This window comes from Patagioenas fasciata, chromosome 27, assembly GCF_037038585.1.
Source record: "Patagioenas fasciata isolate bPatFas1 chromosome 27, bPatFas1.hap1, whole genome shotgun sequence".
Classification (NCBI taxonomy): Eukaryota; Metazoa; Chordata; class Aves; order Columbiformes; family Columbidae; genus Patagioenas; species Patagioenas fasciata.
Genome location: NC_092546.1, coordinates 2,856,204 through 2,867,905, shown reverse-complemented (window position 1 = coordinate 2,867,905; position 11,702 = coordinate 2,856,204).

Here is an 11,702-nt window from a genome sequence, read left to right as displayed (position 1 = left end):
TACTTCTCACGAGTGAGCGGATTTACAGGGGGCTGTAAATATTTTGCGGCGCTGAGTTATGGCAGCACCACACAGGCCTGGGCTTGCTGGCACTGCTGTAAAGGCACCGGTGTGTGCAGAGAGCGTGGTGGGCTTGTAAATCTCTGCAAAGAGAAGATATTGGGTCAGATTGGTACAGGGAGAGCGGCTGGGATGGGGAGATCGGCACCCATGGGCTGTGTCTTGGGGCTCAACCCGTCCAGCCTGTTCCAATAGGGATTAAGTATTATGATGATGAAAATAATAATAGTAATAATAATATTAGTAATAATAATAATAATGATGTAGCAGAGAGAACATTGAATTTTGGGGGCCAATTGTGTCCTTGGGATGCAGAGGGTTCTCGAAGCCTATGGCACCATCAGCTCAGAGGAGCAGAGCTGAACCCCAGGGGACTGTCTGCTCCTCTGAATTTGCATTTCATTAATAATGAATGAAGGCTAATTTGCTGTAATTAGGGCCCGGACCATGCCAAAGTGGAGGGTTTTTGGGCTAAGCCAATTAACAGTGTCGCGTTGCAGCCTTTAACAAGCTTGGGGAGGCCAAGTGCTGCAGGATGTGAGGCAGCGCTGGAGGGTGACAGCAATTAGCCTGGGTGACGAAGCGCTACCCAATTAGTCATCAGGTACAAACAGACTCTTGCATTTGGAGCACAAGTGTGATGGGAGCGGCTGAGGGACCTGGGGGTTCAGCTGGAGAACAGGAGCTGAGGGGAGACCTTCTGATCTCTGAACTGCCTGAAAGGAGCTTGGAGCCAGGGGGGTCGGGCTCTGCTCCCCAGGAACAAGCGCCAGGAGCAGAGGAAACGGCCTCAAGTTGCCCAGGGGAGGTTGGGGTTGGATGTGGGGAACAATTTCTTCCCCAAAGGGCTGTGGGGCATTGGAACAGGCTGCCCAGGGCAGTGCTGGAGTCACCATCCCTGGAGGGCTGGACAGACGGACATGAGGTTCTCAGGACATGGAGCAGTGCTAGTGTTAATAATTATATAATTAAAACATAAATATATATATTAACCTAAAAGAAAACAGCATGAGTGTGTTTTCAGTGTGGTGACTTGGCCCTTGGCCCCCCATGGACACTCAAATCTGATTTCCAACAGTCGGCTGCTCCGTTCCGAAGCTGATTCACAGCCCTGCGGGTGCTGCAAACGGGGAGCTCTTGGCCACGCGTTGCTGGGTGGGCCCAGCAGCCACCAGCTCCTCAGACACCTCCTGTGCGTCACCTGGAACGGAAAAATATTCCCTTGGTCATCTCCAGACTCTAATCTCTCTTCGTTTATCTTTGCCAGCTAATTCGGAGCCTGCCTGCAGTGGCTCCCGCGCTGCGTGTTGGGATCAGACACACTCATGATTCACGGTAATGGCTCCTAAATACTCATTTAAGCCAGTTAAGTGACCGTGACTGCAATAAACAACGTCTTGTGCTGTTTCTGCTCTGCTTTGCTGCAGATCCAGCCGTGCCCTCAGCCTTGCGAGGTGCTGCCACCACTCCGGTGTGTGGGAGCGTTGGGTGGGTCGGCTGCCCTGGAATGGGGGGGTTGCTCTGGTTCTGTCCATCCTGGGCTCATCCTGTTCCCCACCGGCCTCCTGGGTGGGACAGCAAACCCTTCATCCCTTCCCCTGGGATCAGAGGACCCTTCCAGCTGCTCCTCATCCTGTCCCACACGAGGTGATGATGTTGGTGCCACCCAAGCAGAGCAGGAACAAGTAGAAGCTCAAACCTTTGCTGTCTTGCCCCTCTTCTCCCTTCTTGGCATTTCCACTCCTTCCAGATCCTCTCTCTATGCTCATAACTGGCCTTTTCCAGATTCTAGAGCCAACAGGAGACACTTCTGCTCTCCAAGAGGAAGAGGCTGAGCTGTGGAGCCTCTTTGCAGCTGAATCACCCCCCAGCTCTTTGGCCTTTGCAGAAAGGAAGGTGGAGGATGAGGATCTGTTGCTGAAGCCAGTCACTAAGCAAGAGTTGTTTGTGCACTGCCCAGGCTTGTATGAGGGCTGAGTCAGGCTCTCCTTCTTCAGTTTGCTCAGGGATGCTCTTCGCACCCAAAGGTTTCCCTCCCCGAGCAGAGTTTGGTGGGCGGTGGGTCACGGGCACCTCTCCTCACCTGCTGCTCTGCTGCTCCCCTGCACAGGAGGAGCTGATCCAGCTTCACTCCATCCTCCAGAGATGTCTTGTTTTCTCCTGGACAGCTCTAGAGATAATAAGTTCCTGGCCTTTGCAATGAATTTCAGTGCTCGGGACAGATTTACGGTGTTTGACCTTTCGTATTTCCCTCAGTTCTTTGTGTTCAGCAGCGCTCTGACGTCCATCTGCACCTTTGGTGGGTTTCCAGCCTTCATGCCATATATTAAGGTAGAAATCACATTAGAGATGAACAGTCACGATTTGCCCTGTGAATTACTGATCTTCCATGACCAAATCAATTGGAGATGGTGGCTGTGGCTGCCCTTTGCTGGAACATGGCTGGGTTTACTTCCAGACGTTTCCATCAACTGAGATGTGCCAAGTTTCATGACTCAGGAAGGTCAGCGCATCTCCAGTGACTGAGAATCCACTCAGTGGTGTCGTCTCTCCTGAGTCCAGCCTGTTCTTCCCAAGTTGCACCAGGGGAGGTTGAGGTTGGATGTGGGGAACAATTTCTTCCCCAAAGGGCTGTGGGGCACTGGAACAGGCTGCCCAGGGCAGTGCTGGAGTCACCATCCCTGGAGGGTTGGACAGACGGACATGAGGTTCTCAGGACATGGAGCAGTGGCAGGTGGGGAATGGTTGGACTCTGATCTTGAGGGGCTTTTCCAACCCAAATCACAGCATCCCAGAATGTCAGGTGTTGAAGGGACCTGGAAAGCTCATCCAGTGCAATCCCCCCATGGAGCAGGAACACCCAGCTGAGGTTCCACAGGAAGGGGTCCAGGCGGGTTTGAATGTCTGCAGAGAAGGAGACTCCACAGCCTCCCTGGGCAGCCTGGGCCAGGCTCTGCCACCCTCACCGCGAACAAGTTTCTTCTCAAATTTAAGCAGAACCTTTTGTGTTCCAGTTTGCACCCATTGCCCCTTGTCCTGTCACTGGTTGTCACTGAGAAGAGCCTGGCTCCATCCTCCTGACACTGCCCCTTTCCATATTGATCCCCAGGAATGAGTCCCCCCTCAGTCTCCTCTTGTCCAGCTCCAGAGCCCCAGCTCCCTCAGCCTTTCCTCACACGGGAGATGCTCCACTCCCTCCAGCATCTTGGTGGCTGCGCTGGACTCTCTCCAGCAGTTCCCTGTCCTTCTGGAGCTGAGGGGCCACAACTGGACACAAGATTCCAGGTGTGGTCTCCCCAGGGCAGAGCAGAGGGGCAGGAGAACCTCTGTGACCTACTGACCACCCCCTTCTAACCCACCCCAGGTACCATTGGCTTCCTGGCCACAAGGGCCCAGTGCTGGCTCATGGTCACCCTGCTGTCCCCAGGACCCCCAGGTCCCTTTCCCCTACGCTGCTCTCTAATTCTATGATTCAATGCTGGATGTGTCTGAGTGCTCAGGCAGAGCCAGCAGGGACCTACTGGTTGAGCCTGTGGAGAACCAGGTTTAAGCTGCATCCAAGGAACATCCAGAGTCCTGGGGGGACACTGAGGTCCGAGTCAGCCAAGACAACGATCTAAAGATGTGGTTATGTTTGAACAGCAGGACCTGTAGAGCAGGGGTTCCCGGTGGTCACCCGAGCAGGGGGGGTTCCTGCAGAGCACAGCGCTCAAGTTTGGCTGGTGAGGAGAAACCATCGAGGCCTCTCTTCTGTGGGAATTTCTGAAGCAGCTCCCGGTTGTCGTAAGTCAAAAATAGTGCCTGGAACCTAGTTGGAAGTTTGAGAATTTGAGCGCAATCCAAATGGTTTTCCAGCGCAGAGTAGGAGATTTATCCGATGACACCGCATTGCAGCGCAGGGCTGCTGCACAGAATGTGGTGCAGGAGTGTCTGAGCCTCTCCCCGGTGATGTATGAATCAATTGCCTGCCCGTCCGCAGCTCAAGAGCTTATTTTCTTCCATGGAGTAACAACAAATGAAGAACAGTGCTTGTGAGGCTCTGGGAGCCAAGCAACGTCCTTGGTGGTTCCTTGTACTGAACTGGGACCGAGTGCCAACGGGTTCACCTGGCTGCAGAGCCTCGGTTGCTTCTTTTTGGGCTCCTGGGCACCTGGTTGCTCCATGTTCTCTTCTCTTCTCTTCAAGCTGTGGGGTTTCTCCAGCAGGACCCCAACTGTCCATAGAATAATGGAATAGTTTGGGTTGGAGGGACCTTAAAGCTCCCCCAGTGCCACCCCTGCCATGAGCAGGGACATCTTCACCAGCTCAGGTTGCTCAGAGCCCCGTCCAGCCTGGCCTGGGATGTCTCCAGGGATAGAGAAGTCTGAGGCAAAATCATTTGGGGTCAGAATGGGGCTAATCGGTGAAAGATCAGGTCTCTTGTCAGCGAGGGGGAAGGCTTGGCCTTGAGGGCAATGCTCCGCTGCAAGAAACTCTAGTTAAAGGAACTCCAATTAGCAGATCCACTCATTATCCTGCCAGATTCCCAGCGCTGAAAGCAAGAATCACACAGTCACCGTGATTATAGACACAGTCGATGGCAAATTGCGAGCAATTTGCAGCTGGGAATTTGCCGGGCTCGGTAATGCGGTGTGTATATTTACCGTGCTGCACGCAGCAATACAGTCATTACGTGTTATTAATGACATGACCTGATTTTATAAATGGAAGTGACTTCCTCTGTGTTTGCGGTGTAGCTTGAGGCGCGGAGCTCTTGTCCCGCTGACATTGGGACTGGGGGGGTTTTCCTCGTCCCTCCCGGCCCCTTTTATGGGTGTAGGCTCAGTTTTGTGGTACGTGTAGAGTCAGGTACCACGTGCAGGGGTGGCGGAGGCTCCAGGTGTTGATGTGGGATGAATGGGGCGGATTGTGTAGGTGACCGACCTCCCAGCCCTTGTCCTCCCAGCTCTTCATCTCAACACATCCTTGGGTTGCATCCTCCTCACCCCTCAGTGATGCTTCTTTCTGTTCGCTCCAGCCCCGCTGATGCCTGGAAATCATGGAATCATGGAATAATCTGTGTTGGAGGGACCTTAAAGCTCCCCCAGTGCCCCCTCAGCCATGAGCAGGGACATCTTCACCAGCTCAGGGTGCTCAGAGCCCCGTCCAGCCTGGCCTGGGATGTCTCCAGGGATGGTTCAGCCACCACCTCTCTGGCCAACCTGAGCCAGTGTTGAGCGTCTCTCCTTTCTGCAGCGGTTACTGGTAAATGAGCGGTTGTGACCCGCTGGCCAGGGAAGCCCCAGCTGTGCTCAGGAGCAGCTCGTTTACACGCTAATGAGGCCTTTCAGACAGGGTGTTTCTCTGCTGCGGGAAGACCTGTCAGTGATGGATGATGCTCCCCAGCCTCCCACCCCAGCTGCTGCAGAGCCTCCTCACACACAACGAGCGCGGGATGGTCATCCCGGCCGCCCTTGGTGGCCGAGGGAGGCTGGACCAGGGACCCTCAGGGGACACAGCCCACAGGGGATCCTGTCCCACCACCCACGAACCGCTTTCCTTGCACAAGACGTGTGCTGTCCCCAGGGAGACCCTCATGCCTGGGGGGCTGGGGGGCTCTGAAAGCTGCGCCCACCTTGGTCCGGTGTCGCAGAAGATCAGCAAGGACCCACCTTTGGTGCTGTGAGGTTGTAAGCAATGATCTTCACAGGCGGTCCCCGCTTGGGTGTAGCAGACATTGCGGGTCCCGTTGGGTTGTCACCCGTCCCCGCTGGGTGCGCCACCGCGGTTCACAGCTCTGGGGCCAGGTGTCATTGAATCATAGAATCATTTTGGTTGGAAAAGACCTTTAAGATCATCCAGTCCCACTGTTAAACTACCGCTGTGCGGCGTCCCAGGGTGTTAGTCCAGGTTTAGTTGGAAGATTTCTGTGCAGCTGTATTTTCTCTCTAGTTTTCACAGGCTAACTTCAAGCAGGCCATTAACTTGAGCACCAGATCTAAAGAGAAGAATTGGCCTAATTTTGTAAGAATTATTCCGTTTTTATTCAGTATAATTGTCCCTGAACAAAGACATCTCCCCACTGATTCCGACTAATAAATCTGGTGAGGTCCTGCTTCTGCCGCACCTCTCTGCATATTTTACAGGTACATTACACCCTCCTCTGATTTATTTCTTCACATGTACCATCTGTTCACAATATCAGCCAGAAGTTTATGCTCTAAACGTGCTGTTGGAAATTTATCTGGACTGGTAAAAAGAGAAGACGCTGCTTCTATCCAAGTTGCTTTCCCACCCGATGCAGCCTTTAATTCCTGTAATGTTATTCCGTTTGCCTTCAGAGTTTTGCTTCGATTTCTTCTTTAAGCTCTGCTTTTGTAACTCTGGCTCAGAACCTTATGCCGTCCCTCCAGATCTGCCTGGTCCATCTTTACGTGGCAGCATCCGTCTTTCTCTGCCTAATTCCCCTCACTTTTCCTCCCCAGTTTGGAGGTCTCTTGACCTGCATTACAGCGTTGCCTCGAGGGTGGGACTCTACAAGTCATCTGGAATCAAGTCTTGTACTAAAATCTCATGTCCATTATAAGCACTGTAATTTTTTCTGGGAGCGTGGTGTTCTTACTTTCTATAGCAAATATGAGTTATTACTCATTACCACCTTGTTCTTTGTCACCTAATAGTCTACTAAGCACAGTTCATGCCCCAGTTTAGGGTTTTGATTAATTTTGACGTTAATTAATTAGCAGACCTTGATAGAAAATCTATTTTGTGACCCTTGGTGTTGTCCATTTCCCTGTACTTGTTTTCACCGAGACAAAGCTCCCATTTGACTCTTTCCTATCCAGCAACCGCATTCTTGGAGACCTTGACTCGCAGCAAAGTTTCAGGTGGCATCTCCAGGTACTTGTGTTGGTTTCCGGTGCTGCGTGTTGCTGATGGTCACTGATGGTCTGTGGTTAATCTCAAGACTATACCAGTGCTTAGATGTAAGGTGCAAGCGCCCACACTGGGGTACAGTCTTGGGAGAGGGGACAAAACCGCATCTCTCCATCTGGTCCTCAGAGACCAGCAAATCTCTGTCAGCAGCCCAACCCGTGGTACTGGGATTAGTGGTGCAGCTTTAGTCTTCAGGCTCAGGTCCTGCTTTGCTTAACTGGAAGGTTCTCCTGGCCTGTTTACTCTTGGTCCATCTTCTTTCTCTCACTCTCAGGCTTTCCTAAGACTGGAGTTTGGCTCAGGGATGGACAAGCGCTCCATAGTGTGGCTGCTGTCCCATCCGTTGAACACTGACTGGAGCAAGATGGCTCCTCCACATTGAGTTGGGCCAGGAGAAACCTCAGGCAGGGCAGACGGGACCCAACCTACTGCCCTACAATGTGCTCACCCTTAATGCACAAAGGGATGTTTCGGGGAGGGCAAAATCCCTGGAAAAAGGGGTTGGGAGCGAGGAATATATGGGGTAACTCAGGGCTGAGCAGTGTTGGCCATGGTGGCCTTGGAGCCCCTTTCTGCGCTGGGGGGAGCAGGAGGGCCCGTGGTCTCTCTGCAGATCACGTCTCTCCCAGACCTGCTGCTGCCCGTTCCCGGCTGAAGTCTGCCCAGCTCAGGCCATCTTGACGGGAACTGTCTGCCTCGCTAATTTAATGAGCCCCTGGCTTAATGCATGGCAAATCCCGACATAAATAAAATAAAACATGTCAAAGTGGAACTTCTCTCCAATTACAATTCATTAGCGAGCTCTGAGCCGCAGGCCTGACCACAATCAATACTCTTGGTTGGGGAAAAGCAATTTGTAGCCCTCCCCGGGGACCACAGGAGGAGGCAGGTCTGCCCCACACAAACATGGTCGGAGCAGGGGCTGCCTCCACTTTGGGGTCTCGTGTGGGTCCCATCTGGCCTGGGACACCGGTGTGTGGTGCAGGAACAAGGACACGGTCCTTCTGTCCCCTCCATGATGCAGGAACACAACTGCTGTTTGGGTCTTGGTGTGACCTGAGGTGGGTCTACCATGGAGGACAAGAGCTTAATGGGGGCTCCCCATGTACCCTCTTTTTGTAGGAGCTGTTGTAGGACAGAGGAGCTGGTGTTGGGCACTGTCCACCCAGCTTCAGGCTGGACATGAGGAAGGAATTGTTGTCCCTGAGGGTGGTGAGAGCCTGGCCCAGGTTCCCAGAGAGGTGGTGGCTGAACCATCCCTGGAGACATCCCAGGCCAGGCTGGACGGGGCTCTGAGCAACCTGAGCTGGTGAAGATGTCCCTGTCATGGCAGGGGGGGCCCTGGGGGAGCTTTAAGGTCCCTTCAACCCAAACTATTCTTTGATTCTATGGTTCTGTGTCTGTCACCCCCATCCACCGCCCGTCCGGAGATGGTTGATCCTGCTGTGTTTGAAATTAGCATTTGCAGACCAACACTTCTCACTGAAGATTTTATTCAGACATTTCCAAGTTTCATGCTTGATTTTGACGAAATGTGGTGATCAGGATGGTTCTTGAACACGTCCCCAGTGACCCCCACCCACTTCAGTCCCCTGTTCCTCCACCAAATGGCTCAGACTGGGGATGCAGCCTGTGCTGCCAGGTGAAATTGTCCTTCCCGGGCTTCCTGGCACAGGGTTGTTTCTTTCCAGACTTCAGCATACCAAGTTTTCACTGCCAAATTGCAGCTCCAAGGAAAACACCGTGCCAAGCCTGATGCATCAACCTCGTTTAAGAACAGTTCATTAGTGGTGGAAGTTATTTTTTGAATGGGGCGTATTTCATCTCACAACGCACCCGCCTGGCCCGGGTGCAGCTCCCCAGAACAAAACTGTTCTGTTCTGTCTCTCAAGATGCTCATCTCATCTGCCAAAGCCGCCGAGATGGGCTCATTTTTGCGGTGAATGACTCCAGAATTATTCTTCTCCTTTATTAGATCAGCCCAAAGTGCTGCGAGTTGTCCCTGGGTGCTACTGAAGAGAAGAGCGGTGGGTGCACCCGAGCTCGTCAGAGGGATGAGTTACTGAGGAATGAGAAATTCTTCAGGCTCTGACTATACCCCCACATTTAAAAGAAAAAGAAGCTTCTTTAAGGCAAATGCTTTAAAATCGTTTTCCCAATTCCAGAAAGCACAGAGAGGAAACAACGCTTTGAAAGGTTCTTTCTGAAATGAAACGTTAGCCTTGGGGAACTTGGTGAGGTGGGACGGTGGCTCGGTGACACGTGAGCTCTGCACTGGGAGGTGGTTCCCAGGGCACCAGGGGGTCTTGAAGGTGCACAAAGGGGTTTTGAAGATGCATAGAGGTTTTTGAAGGTGCACAAAGAGGTTTTGAAGGTGCACCAGGGGGTTTTGAAGGTGCACAAGGGGGTTTTGTAGATGCACAAAGGGATTTTGGAGGTGCATAGAGGGTACTGAAGGTGCACAAGGGGGTTTTGAAGGTGCACAAAGGGGTTTTGAAGGTCCGTAGAGGGTTTTGATGGTACATAGAGGTTTTTGAATGCGCACGAAGGGGTTTTGAAGGTGCACAAGGGAGCTCTGAAGGTGCATAGAGGGTTTTGAAGGTGCACAAAGAGACTTTGGAGGTGCACAGATGGTGCTGAAGGTGCACAAGGGGGTTTTGAAGGTGCATCAATGAATTTTGAAGGTGCATGAAGGGGTTTTGAAGGTGCACGAAGGGGTTTTGAAGGTGCACAAGGGGGCTGTGAAGCTACATAGAGGATTTTGAAGGTGCATAAAGGAGTTTTGAAGGTGCACAGAGGATTATGAAGGTGCACCAGGGGTTTTGAAGGTGCACAAGAGGGTTTTGAAGGTGCACAAGAGGGTTTTGAAGGTGCATGAAGGGGTTTTGTAGATGCACAAGGGGATTTTGGAGGTGCATAGAGGGTTCTTGAAGGTGCACGAAGGGGTTTTAAAGGTGCATAGAGCATTTTGAAGGTGCATAAGGACGTTTTGAAGTTGCACAAAGGGGTTTTGAAGGTGCACAAGGGGGTTTTGGAAGTGCACAAGGGGGTTTTGGAGGTGCACAAGGGGGTTTTGGAGGTGCACAAGGGGGTTTTGAAGGTGCACAAAGGGCTTTTGAAGGTGCACAAAGAGCGTTTTGAAGGTGCATAGAGGTTTTAGAATGTGCACAAGGGGTTTTTGAAGGTGCACAAGGGGTTTTGAAGGTGCACAGAGGGGGTTTTGAAAGTGCACAGAGGGTCCTGAAGGTGCACAAATGGCTTTTGAAGGTGCACGTGTTGAACGCGCAAGCTCTTAAACTGTGGAGTCACCACTGTGACCCCAACACGGCGTCAGCACCGAGCCGGGCGGCACAACCCGAGCCGCGGAACATCATTAGGAAAAACAGCCACACTCCGATTGTCAGCTCTGAATTATGGGCTGGGCAGCAGCTGCAGATGCCATCAGCAATTTACCTTCCAGAGGGAAAGTGCTCCCAGCGCTTCCAAACGTCGGTGAAAGTGTCCGGAGGCACATGCCCAAAACCCAAAGCACCAGACACAGCGCGTCTGATCTGAAGCCGGTTCGGGCGTGTGGCCGAACACGCCACAGCCGGTATCTGTCAGCAAAATGAAAACACACAGACACAAAAAGCCTGTGGGCACCTTTGGGAAAGCTCCCGAGGATGCACCGGGAGCAGAGGGGAAGTGCAAGAGATTTGGGAATCCCATGGGGATCTGGCGCGTCTGCACTACCCCGTGAAACCAACACGCTATCACGTACTGCTGGTTTTCAAAGCAGCTCTTGGTAGAGAAAAGGCCACAGATTAATAGGTGAATAAATGGGGTTTATTTTGTCCTTGGTCTAAATTTTCCTGGTATGCTTTCAGTGGAGGTGTTGTGTAAAATGGCTTTCATTCGTTTTCACTCTGTTGCTGCAATACTACTAATTGGTAACTGGAATGCTTTGATAAGGTTTACATGTATTTTGAAAGAGAAAAAGGATAACATCCCAACACATCACCATTTTTTAAATGAAAATGCAACAGAAACAGTTTTCTTAAAATACACTGAAAATACCCCGTGATTTTGGAAGAATCTTTTCTCCCAGAAACGTTTGCTTTTTGGAAAGGACGCGATGCCGGATCCAAACATCCTGACGAGCTCTAATTGCACCCGGGGCTGTGAGGACGCGGGGGGCGCCCGGGCGGGCGCGGTGGGTGTGCCCGGGAGCGGGTGCCAGGCGCTTGCGGCAGCGGGCGGTGCTCGTGTCTCCCTCGCCCATGGGGCGGGGGCCGTTTTCTTCTCCGAACGGCTGGCGTTTTATTTTTAGCCCCCCCGGTTGCCGTGTGGGTCTGCGCCGAGCAGCCCAGCCCTGCCCTGGCGGGGGATGAGCTCCCGCGGTCTCCATCGACACCGGCACGTCTGATTTCCCCAGTAACGTCTGACATCCTCCGGCACGATCTCCTGTAACCATAGATACACATAAGCGGTGCGCAGCAACACTTTGCCACTCTTTTTTTCCCCTCTCTTCGGTGCTGTCAGCGATGACTCGGGCTGTTCACAGAGCAAGGGCTGCGAATGATAAGCAAATACAAATGGTGAATTTTTCTATGCAATGCAAGGCAGCACCCTATTAAAGCTTCTCTGCACCCTGAGCATCCCACTGCCTGTGAAGCAAAGGTCTCTGTCTCACCAACGGGCACCTCTTCCCATTTAATGAGGAGGCCGTAATGAATTCTGACCCAGGC